Source organism: Marmota marmota, unplaced genomic scaffold (assembly GCF_001458135.2).
Source record: "Marmota marmota marmota unplaced genomic scaffold, marMar, whole genome shotgun sequence".
In the NCBI taxonomy this organism is placed as follows: domain Eukaryota; kingdom Metazoa; phylum Chordata; class Mammalia; order Rodentia; family Sciuridae; genus Marmota; species Marmota marmota.
In genome coordinates this window covers 777,421-788,732 of record NW_026000001.1, presented here as the reverse complement: position 1 = coordinate 788,732, position 11,312 = coordinate 777,421, and the positions used below count along the sequence as shown (strand labels likewise).

Here is an 11,312-nt window from a genome sequence, read left to right as displayed (position 1 = left end):
GGGGGGGGGTGTAGGTGGGAGGGACCGGGAGTGCAGCCGCATGAAAAAGGCTCTCTACAGTGACAGGCAGCCACAAAGGAGGTCAAGGGTGTGTTCACAGAGGGCAGCCCCCATCTGGACCAGGTTTGGCTTCAGCTGTGCTGGGACGGTACTGAGATGAAGTGGCTCAGGCCCAGCCTTGAGCAGAGGCACGGCCAGGACCTTTGAGGAGTGACTCAGACCTCCCCCAGGTCTGCAGCCTGCCATACCTGTGTCTCCAGTTTCTTCCAGGCAGTTTCTTCCAGCCTGGGCCCTGCTGCCCTCCTGCCCTGTTGCCCTCCACGAGTTGTCTTTGCATATTCTCTGCCCTCTGTGGGGGTGGCATTTGCCATCCCCTGGGCCTGGTTCATCTCATTTTCCTGATGTCTCACCTCAAACATCACCTCCTCCAGAAAGCCTTCCCTGATTTTCCTAAGCCAAATCCTCAGTCACAGGTTCCTAGGCACCCTGCACCTCTACCAGCTCTTGTTGCCATAGTAACTTTTCACCGTTTTCCAGAGGTGAGTTGATCTTCTGTAGCCACCTGGAGGGAATGGTCTGCTCTGCTCACCATCAACTCCCCGGCATGAAGCAAGAAGCACATAAATATTCATTTTTTTAAAAAAAGTCTAAAAGATGGAAGACTGGAGATATTTATCTCAGAGAAGAGAGGACCTTAAGAGGGTGGGTTGGCATCTTTGGCTATCTGAAGGCCATCAGAAGGCGGTAGGGGTTGATATGGTCTATGTGGAGAGGAGAGGCTGGCTGCAGGGACCCAAGGCAGAAGGGGTGGAGGCTGCACCCGACTCTGGGCTGAGTGTTTGTGACACTTAACTAAGTGACTAAACCTCTCGTGTCTCAGTTTACCACCTGTTCAGCAGGGATGTGAGGAGAACAATGGCACTGGCATCGAGGGCTTGATGCAGGAAGTCAGTGAGCTCACGTAGAGAACAGCCTGATGTATATAAAAGGAGCAAAACATGTGTTGGAAGAGAGCGTGAATTGTTATGATGTTAACTTGAAAAATGTGGTTCTGAGCAAGATTCTGCAGAGCCAACCTGGACTGGTTCAGCAAGAGTGGCGCAGGGGCTGGCACCTGCCGGCCCTCGACACACTGTTCGGGGCTTGGTCTAAGATAACTACATGGAGTAGGTCACGCTGGGGGCTGCAGCAGAAAGGACAGAGATGACAGTGGGGTCCTGGGAAAGCCAAAGGACACAGAGTAAGTGACCCTGAGGGCTTGGGCTGGGCTTCAGTGCACCCCTCCCTAGGCATCAGTGCCCCCCCTACATAGTGCTCCCCAAGTCCAGGGATGGAGAATCAGCTCAGCCCCAACACACCCTTCAGGATTCAGCGACTGAGCCCCCTGGCTAGTTTTCTAGAAGCCAACCTGAACATGCTGTCCCCCAGGTGAAACCCACACGGTCCCGGCTACTGCTGCCCATTACCAAAAGCCCCTCCTGCTGCTCCTCCTCTCTCCCCTTCTATTCACAGCTGCCTGGGCTGCCACAGGCTCCAGCTTCGAGGCTTTCCATGATATCACCTGAGCGCACCTGGAGATGTGAGCACTCACCGTCGCAGCATGTTCCTGCGCCTTATTTACCTGGTGCAGGTATCAACTCCATAAACCTCACAGCACCCCTCTGAGGTGTGGGCTGCTTATTTCCACTGGCCCTGGGCCAGCATGGAGGGTGTCTGCAAGGCATGGTCCAGGGGACCCCACGAAAGACGGATGGGGGATAAGGGTCAGAGGATCAGAGGTAAAGAGTAGGCCTGGGCCACAGGCAGGGGGGAGCCCTAGGAGCAATCAAGGAGAGACCCCAATCAGGGGAGGATGAGGATCTGCACCCCGAGAGTGCCAGAACTGCAGAGCTGGCTGAACTACAGCAAAAAGGGAAGAGCAGCAGTGGCCTGTTGATGGAGCCGTTTCTGGAACCAGGAAGGAATGAGCACCGGGTAGGTGGGGAGGGGACACCAGGAAGCTTCAGAGGAAAGAACCATCTGGTTGAAGGGAAAGCTCCCGATCGCCCAGACCTCACAGGGGTGGGCCGAGGCGCCCTCTGCCAAGGATTCAAAGCTCTGGGAAAAAGAGGAGGTGAGCTCAGCGTGGATGTCAGCAGATTGTGTCCGATGCAGAGGAGCGGTTCTGGACAGGAGGATCAGGAGACATGGATTCTGGTCCTCGGTTTGCCACCAGTCCTCTGGGGGTCATGCAAGCCCCCCCTGTTCTCTGGACCTCCATTTCCCTATTTGCAAAATGGACGGGGGTCCCTCCCTGTCACTCTGGGCATCTCTAAGCCAGGTCCCACCTAGCCCAGCACCTTCAGGATCTGGAAAGGGAATGCTCCAACCCTGAGACCCAGTTTCAGATGGGCATGAGCCCATGTCCCCTGGGGTCTGTAGTCTCCCAGAGGACCAAGTTCTGAGCACTGGATGAGCAGGCTCACCTCAGGTCCCTGGAGATCGGGCCCGCGTAGACTGGGAGGCAGACTTGCTTTTCCATTCTTTAAACCCAACCTATCTGGGGCCATTCACACAGTTTGGTGCCAAGTTCATCAGGGGACTCACCATTGGAGGGGTCCGATGGGGTCCAAAGTGTGCAAAGCTGACCTCCAGGTCATCTTCAGAGTGGACCGCACAGCCTGTGGCTGAAGTAACCACCATCTCCAGCATTTCTTAGCATCAGTAGTGGAAGAAACCCCCCTCAGCAGTGACTTATAACCAGCCACTGAGAGACCGCACAGCCGGGTCCGAACACCCAATTTCAGAGAATCCCAGACTCACAATTAGAGCCAGGGCTATTTAGAGGCCATCTGTCTTGGGGGAGAGAGGCCTAGTGCAGACAATGAAGTGACCCAAGTGACACAGTCATACTTGGGGGAGGTGGATTCTGAACCAGGTCTTTGGCTCATAATGCGGTGACCTTGTACATGTCTCAAAGGCTGGCCTCTGGGGTTAAAGTTCAGAAAAAGAGCCTGGGGCCAGAATGCAAAGTTGTGGGTCCTAGCCTCAGGAAAAAACACAATGATTTGCCGTTGCCGTGTGACCTTGGCAAATTGTGTCTTTCTGAGGGCTGCCTCAGTTTCCCCTTCTGTGCATTGAAGTCTGTGCCCTCCCTGGAAGTGCCATTCGAGACTCCAAGGCAACTGTTCCAGAGCATGAAACTCTCTCCTTTGCTAAACTTGGAGCCCACAAGTGCTGGGCTGGATCTGATCCACCTCTGGGTCCCCAATACTGGTCCAGAGTGGCAGAGTGGGGCCTGGAAGTTTCTGGAGCCTCCACGGCTCCTTGGGAATTGTCAAGCATTTCACGCTGTCTTCCGTGGGTCCCTGTCAAACACCTCCTCATGTGCTGGAGGGAGAGGACAGGTGCCATCAGGAACGGGCAGGGGGTCCCAGGGCCTGGGTCCACATAGCTCTGGGGAGCCCTGCCAGTGCTCAGCAGGACACATCTCCATTCCGAAGCCAACCAGCACTTGCCAGCAATCTGAGAAAGGTTTGATTTCAGAAAGTTCCAGAAAGCTGATGACTACAGGAAACCTTCAATGGAAGCAGACATTTGTAAGCAGCAACTTGGATGGTTGATCATGGAGTCCGAGGGATCCAAAAGTTTGTGCAGAGTGATCATTGATCCAGGGCGCCCACTTAGGATCTGTGCTGTGCGGGGGAGGAAGAGGCAGCCAGGGCTGGGCAGAGCTGTTTGGCCCCTCAGCTCTGNGCCTGCCCCAGCTCGCGGCCGGGGGCGGGGGCAGCTCCCGGGCTCTGGCGGAGCCACCACTCCGCCAGTTGCCTTAAAAAGGCGCCAGCGCGCACGCATCAGCAGAAGGGCTGCGGCTCTCTTCCAAAATAGGCAAGAACTGGGAGGCCGCGGGAGACGAGCTGCGAGGAGCGCGGACGTCACCCGGGGCCTCCCTCCCCCCGCCCCCGGTCTGCATCACATCTCCATGGCAACGGCGTGCCGCGCCGCGGATGAATGAGCTGCAGCAAGCCGAGGAGCGCGCTCCACCCCACCCCCCGGCCTTCCCCCGCCCGGGGAAAGATGCAGACCCGACTGGGAGGAAGGGGAGCCTCATTTTCATAAAGGCCGCAGGAACCATTCATTGTCCACTGATCCTACTGTGTCCTGAACTACTCAGCCCAGGGATTCCAGGTCCTTCGGTCAGGGCTCCTCGTCTTCCAGGACTCCCCTCTACCCGCATCTTCTCCCGGGTCAGCTCTCTGCTCCCCGAAACCTGCGGGAAAACAGACATTCAGGGGCTTAGCGCCACCGCGTGGCCGACGAAGGCGCTGCGTCAGGTGTGTAGTGACTGGGGGTCCCGCTGTCTATGTCGCCCTCTGGCGTTTTAGAGGGGGAAGAATATAGAAGAATTCAACAATCTTCATAATAATAGAGCTTTAATTAAGAAAACCATTAAATGATTCTCAGTTAACGTTTAGTGAGCGCTCGCGAAGTGTCAGGCACTGAGGCCACTAAGCTCATTTCCCGTGTCTTTCCATTTCACTCTTACAGCAACGCCATAATACAGAATACCATTTTCCAGGTGAGGAGAACTGAGGCCAACTGGGACTTGCCCAGGATCCCACAGCAGCAGGGACAGAATGGCCATCTGAATTCATCATCACAGCGGGGAAAGCGCTCTTGACGCCCTCACTTCCACACCCATGGTCGCTAATGATCACCCTCACAGTCTCTCAAGATAAATAAGACACTGCCGCATTAAAATTATTCCCGTTTCAAAGGGTGAGGTGGTTTATGCCTCTTATCCCAATGGCTTGTGAGACTGAGGCAGGAGGATTGCGAGTTCAAAACCAGTCTCAGCGGGCTGGGGTTGTGGCTCAGTGGCAGAGCACTTGCCTAGCATGCATGAGGCACTGGGTTCTATCCTCAGCACCAATAGAAAACTAAATAAGCAGAATAGAGATGTTGTGTTCATCTACAAATAAAAAATAAAAAATAAAAAATAAAAAAGCCCAGCATCAGCAACTTAGTGACGCCCTAAGCGATTTAGTGAGACCCTGTCTCAAAAAAATTAAAATGTGGCTTAGTGATTAAGTGTCCCTGAATTCAATCCCTGGTACAAAAACAAACAAATAAGGAGAATCAGAGAAGTGCAATGCAATGCTGGAGATTTCAGGTGGCCACAGATGAAGTCCAGGTTTGGAGATCTCTGATCTAGGGATTTTTAGGATGAGGCAGCTGAATGAAGCTGTTCGTCCACCCTTTCCCTTCAATAGTAGGAGAGAGCAAGGAGCTCTTGGAGGGCCACTCTTCCATTGGCAAGCCACAGATCCACTCCAGGAGAGGGGAAGGAAGTCCCTGCTCTCCCCTAGGGCGTTGAGTGTTCTCGGGAGCTGATGCTCCAGTGTCTTCCCTGGTTCATGACTATATGTATAATTTTGCATATACTATGTGCCACATTTAGTGTTGCTGTCTTAAATGGAACCTTCCTGCTTATGATGGACCCCTAACATTCATCTACTGTGAGAGGGAGAAAAAAATGCTGCCTCCTCCCACTTGCCTTCCTGAATTACCTGCCCTACTTCCCAGTGAGTTCTTGGGTCTACTGCTTCCTTGTTTTCCTACAGAGGTGCTGACTCCATACAAGCCTCTGGGGGCTGTTGGTGGTTTGTTCTTACTGGCTTGTATGTTGGGCATCCAGTGTACATTATTGCCCAGTTTTGCTGTAAACTTTGGCCATGTTTTCTTTTAATATTTATTTTTTAGTTGTAGTTGGACACAATACCTTTATTTTATTTCTTTATTTTTATGTGGTGCTAAGGATTGAACCCAGAGCCTTGCACATGCTAGACGAGCACTCTACCGCTGAGCCACAACCCCAGCCCCCACATATGCTTTTGATTTTGTTATCGAGTTGCTGTTTTTAAGTGGCAATTCAAAACATATGCCTCTGTCACAGCTGCTTTCTTTTCTGCTATTCTAAACTAACGTGCTGGGGGACACCAGGGGTTCTGATGCAAATCATCAAAGGAAATCCAAGGGGCTTGTGGTCACCATTTATAAAGCTCCAGGTAAAGACACAGCTGCCAGTGTAGCTTAGAGTTTGGGGGAATTTTCAGTGAACCATCAGCTACAGGGCATGTTGGTCCCCCCATGTGACACTAAATACACTTACCAGATCCTGGACTTCCAAAGTCCTTCAGTGGCCATCTTGCCCCACCAAAGAGAATGCCAACTCAGTTGCCATCTTTTCTCATCTTGGATGGCTCTTCTGTGTTCCCTTCTTGGTAGGATTTGTTGCCATTCTGGCAATGCTGCAAGGGCTGGAGAAATCCATCCAGAGGTGACCTTCATCTAGACTCCCTGGACATGTCCCCAGGTGGCCTTTCTTAATACTTTCCTACCGTTTCCTTCAGCTACTAAATGATACTAGATTGTTTCCTGCTAACTACAGAGTCTCCCTTGCAAGGGCTGTGTTTAAAGGTGCCATCCAGATCACCTCTGCCTGCCAATGTTAGTGTCCTCTGCAATGACCATGGCTCCAGGAAGTCCCCAAGGCTGCTACAGTGTGGGATTGGTTGGTAATTTCCCTGTCTAGACACCAGTTCACGGTCTGGTTATGAGTCCATGTGTAATTCCCATCCATCCTCCATCTGTCCCTCAGGGGCTTCCAGAGATGTACTCCATGCTCAAGATTTTAACATCACACTAGAAGGGGAGGGACACAGGGATGTGACCTCAGAGCTGGGGCCTTCCATGGCTAGCTAATTCTACTTCCTACCAAGCAGGGCTGAGAACCGTTTCATGAGCATTTTCTATTGGAGCTATCCCTAGTACATTCTTACAAGCCAATGCTATTTTTTTTAGTCATTTTTTTTTCTTAGTGAGAGAGAGAAAATTTTTTTAATATCTATTTTTTTTTAGTTTTCGGCAGACGCAACATCTTTGTTTGTATGTGGTGCTGAGGATCGAACCCGGGCCGCACGCAAGCCAGGCGAGCGCGCTACCGCTTGAGCCACATCCCCAGCCCAAGCCAATGCTATTTTGCATGGTGTAGGTAGGCTACTGGTTGAAGATAAGTGTTTCCATATTTTTCCTACAGTCAGTTGAGTTAATCTTTGTGGCATTGTACCCATGCAAGTTTGTTAGTCCTTAAGGTCCAGTATCAGTTAGCTATGGCTTTGTAACAATCCTCAAACACAGTAGCTTAAAATACTAACAATTTAATATTGCATGCAAGTCTGTGTATCTGCTGGGCAGTTCTTCTGGTCTCAGACATGTTTACTTAATGTACTACGGTCAGCTGGGACTTGGGTAGGCAACTCTGCTGATCTTGGTTGCAGTCTCTCACCTATTGGGGGTCAGCAGGCTGTTCAGCATAGTCTGGAATGGGACTGCTGGGTTCTCCTCCAGGTAGTCTATCTTCCTCCAGTAGAGCTTGAACATGGAGGTGGCAGGGTAGCATCCAAAGCCTTTTGGAGTTAAGGTATGAGATTGGCATAGTGTCACTGCCTCCAAGTTCTGTTGATCAAACATGCCACAGGGTCAGCTCAGATTCAGAGTGGAAAAAGAGTCCAGAGCCACAAGGTGAATGGTGCAGGTTCAGGAAGGCAATAATTGGGCCCATGAATACAATTAACCTAACACAGGCTTCATGAGTTTCCCTCTGACAGCTGATTACTGTGACAGTGAATTCCAGCTGCTCAGACTTGGTTTACAATAGGATCATTATTCCATCTTCCCTAGCATTAGTATTTCCCAACAGATCTTAAACAGTTTCTGGATTTTTATGATCAGTCTTCACAACTGCTACCCTCACACAGAGAAAATTGAATCCCTAGGCATCTGGGTAGCAGCTAGACTGCCTCTCCATTCATCTCATCGCATCATACACATGAGTTTAGCTGCAAGTAACAGAAAACCATCTTGAAGTGACTTAAAAATACTCAAATGTAGTATCTCTCACATGGGGAAATCATAAGAAGGTCAGTTGATTTAGGGTTTTGTTACATCTGTCTGTTCAGCTGGGTTTGGTGTGTGTCCACCCTTTGGAAGGGAGCAAGCCTTGTGAACCTTGTATGGCAACATCCGAAGGAAGAAGAGAGAGCAGGTCTTTCTATTCCTGGGTCTCTTTCTTAAAACAGAGGGAACTTCCCCCACCAAGAATCACCATTACTGGATATTTTCCTTTCGCCGCCCTCCTCTACCTTGCTCCACCCTGGAAGCAGGCCATCTGTGCAATGGTGGCAGTGGGCTGCCCCACCATTTTGTTGGCAGGTAATGTGGCCAATGTGGCAGGTGGAAAGTGAGGTGGAGGTATCCAGCCACCTGGCTCCATCTCTGCTGGTTTGCCATGGGTTCGTTCCCCTACCAGGCATCTCTCCAGGTAGTGCCCTCTGTGGGTTCAGGCCTAGATGTGACCCTTGCTGGTCAGGCCTTTGTCTCTATAAACCCACGCATTTGTTGATAACCCTGTTCTTCCAGTTTGAGTGTCATTTGCTTTCTGTTGGGACCCTGACCAATCCTCTCCCCAAAAATCCTTCCTCATTGGCTAGAAGGTGAATAAATTGTCCATTCCTGAAAAAAGGAAGAAACGATGTAAAATGAATATAGAGAAAATAATAAATAAATTCCAACATAGCTGGGATTCCCAATGAAGAAGTCAGAAAATAATGCAATAGGAAAACATGAGAATAAATAACATCACACTTTTCTAAAATAAAGAATGATCTTTACTTATATAAAAATAACTCAGAGATTGAAAAGCATGGCATGTCCCAGAGGAGGGCAGCTATCACGTGACGGGGCATCCTGGCGGTACTGGATTTCAAGCATACAGAAGGATGCCCGCGGACTGCCACAGGAAACACGAAACAAAGCCAGGCCTGCTGCAGTCAATGGGAAAACACTGCTCATCCATTCAACAAATGTCTATGCTGAGCCCGGTGTGGCGGTACATGCCTGTAATCCCAGTGGCGTTTGAGGGGATGTGGCTCAAGCAGTAGCACACTCGCCTGGCATGCATGCGGCCCGGGTTCGATCCTCAGCACCACATCCCAGTGGCGTGGGAGGCTGATGAAGGAGGATCACGAATTCAAGGCTAACCTTGGCAATTTAGCAAGGCCCTGAGCAACTTAGCAAAACCCTGTCTCTAAATGAAACATAGAAAAGGGTCTGGGGATGTTGCTCAGTGGTTAAGCATACCTGGGTTCAATCTCTGGTACCAAAATAAATAAATAAACACACACACACACACAACATTATAACATTTATATATATATACAGATCCTGCTAGTACACAGACTAGATGCAGGTCTCCATTCTTGAGAGGTTTACTTTCTAGAGGGAAGATAGACCAAATGATGGACATAATGTATAAGAAAATTAGAAAATGCTCAATTTATGAAAAAATAAAAAGTGTATCAGACTCATGGGACTGGGAATTCTGAGGCTGGGTTTTAGTGGATCATGGTGGAGAGGATCTTGTTGCCAAGTTAGGAGACTGTAATGCTGGGTCATGTTACACTTGGTAACGATTCTTTATTGTTTAAAACAATAAAGGTGCTTCTCCTGCTGGAGCTATTTGTATGGATAAAGAGCTCCATTCCACACCTCCCAGCCAGGCTGAAGAGTCTCCACCGCAGGACAGATCCTTGGTGGCAGCGTATCTTAGTTCATTTGGTGCTGCTATAACAGAGCATGCGACACCAGGGAATTTACAAACAACTACTTATTTCTTATAATTCGTCAGGCTGGGGAGTCCAAGGTCAAGAGGTCCACATCTGGTGGGGACTTTGTCCTGCAGTATTTTATAACAGAAGGCAGAGGGAGAGAGCACAGGAGCTGAGCTCACTTTTCTAACAAACCCGCTCTCGTGATGACGATGTTAATCCACCTGAGAGCAGAACCTCAGACCTCTTCAAGGTCCCGCCTCTGCTGTGTCAGGATTAACTTTCCCACACATGGACTTGGCCCATAACATCACAACTGGGGGAAAGGACTGGGCGTCTTAAGGGCATCTGCCAGAAGTGCTGCATGTCACTTGTGGGTCCCCTGGGCCAGAGGAAGTCATGTGACCAGGCCTAGGGGCAGAGAAGTGCAACCCCACACTTGTCCATATGGGGAGAAGCAGACCGCTGGTGAGCAACGCTGATCACCAACAGGTGTCCCTCTCCTCCCTGTGCACAGGACACGCGTACCTTCTCCCCAGGAATCCAGACCATATCCAGTTCACATTTCAGGGGTTCCGACACAGTGATTGGAGAACCATAAGCCAGAAGACAAGTTATTAGCCCTCCTATGTCCACTGGGCAGTGGTGAGTGGGAGGGGATCATCCCAGTAAAGGAATACGTTGGCTCAGCTGGAAAGAGCAGAAGGCACGTGGCTGACACAGGCTTGAAGCCATCCATTCCCCAGCCTCCTACTCTGGGTGAAGCCTGGTCTCTCATTGAGCCTTGAAACTAGATTCTGGGAGTGGCTTCCTTGCTTATAGTTCTTGTGGCTCCTGGCTCTGACCTCTAGGAAATTCTCTCTTTTGCACTATGCTCCTTGACCCCATCAGAAGTGGACATTGGGGAACATATTTTCCTTTGAAGGATCAGTTACTTTCTTAGTCCATTGACTATGGGGCTTGGGGGAGGTCCCATGTTTTGCTGTGAGGCTCTTAATCCAGGCTTTTGACTCTAAAACTCTCTTACAAACTTAGGTGGTATCTTAGTCCAGTTGTGTTGCTATCACAAAATACTTGAGATGGGGAATTTATAAATAATAGAAATCCACTTTTGGTGCAGTTTTGGAGGCTGGGAAGTCCGAGACCAAAGAAGGTTTTGTGCCTGATGAGGGTCCAGTCTGTCCTTCCAAGATGGTGCCTGGCATGCTGTGTCCTCCCGCCATGGAAGGAAGAGCTCATTCCCTCCAGCCCAGGCAGTAATCCATCGGAGGGCCACTTTGCCCTTGTAAAAGGATTTCCGGGGAGCCGCATCCTTAGTTGGACTTTTACTCTGACCCAGGGGATGGCATGTTCACTATCAGAACTCCTGGATGGAATAACGTGTCTCGGAATAAGACAAGATAAGCCCTCCTCTAGCCCCCAGTGCTGGTTCCCTGTATAGAGCTGATCTCTAAGCCCGGCCCAGGGTTCAGCTGGGCTAAGGCAGAACTCCACTTCAAAGGACATTTCTGCTCGGAGGGGGCTGCAATGACACTTTTCTCCACGGCTTGGAGCATCATGGATGTGTTTTTGAGCCATATCACAGGTCCATCATGCATCACATTAGCTCTTTTTCTTTTGGCTAAAGTGACTCACAGTCACAGCTGACTTCAAAGGTGGGAAGAA

At 50.3% G+C, this 11,312-nt stretch overlaps 1 protein-coding gene across 1 annotated transcript in view; it reads right to left on the bottom strand.

Moving 5' to 3' along the window:
- Npas4 (neuronal PAS domain protein 4) overlaps positions 1-3,744 on the bottom strand; it is a 17,202-nt gene extending 13,458 nt beyond the window's left edge. The window contains exon 1 of the mRNA XM_015503090.2: positions 2,587-3,744. The gene's annotated coding sequence lies outside the window, so the exon portion shown is untranslated. The remainder of the gene's footprint in view (positions 1-2,586) is intronic.
- Positions 3,745-11,312: the final 7,568 nt, after the last annotated feature.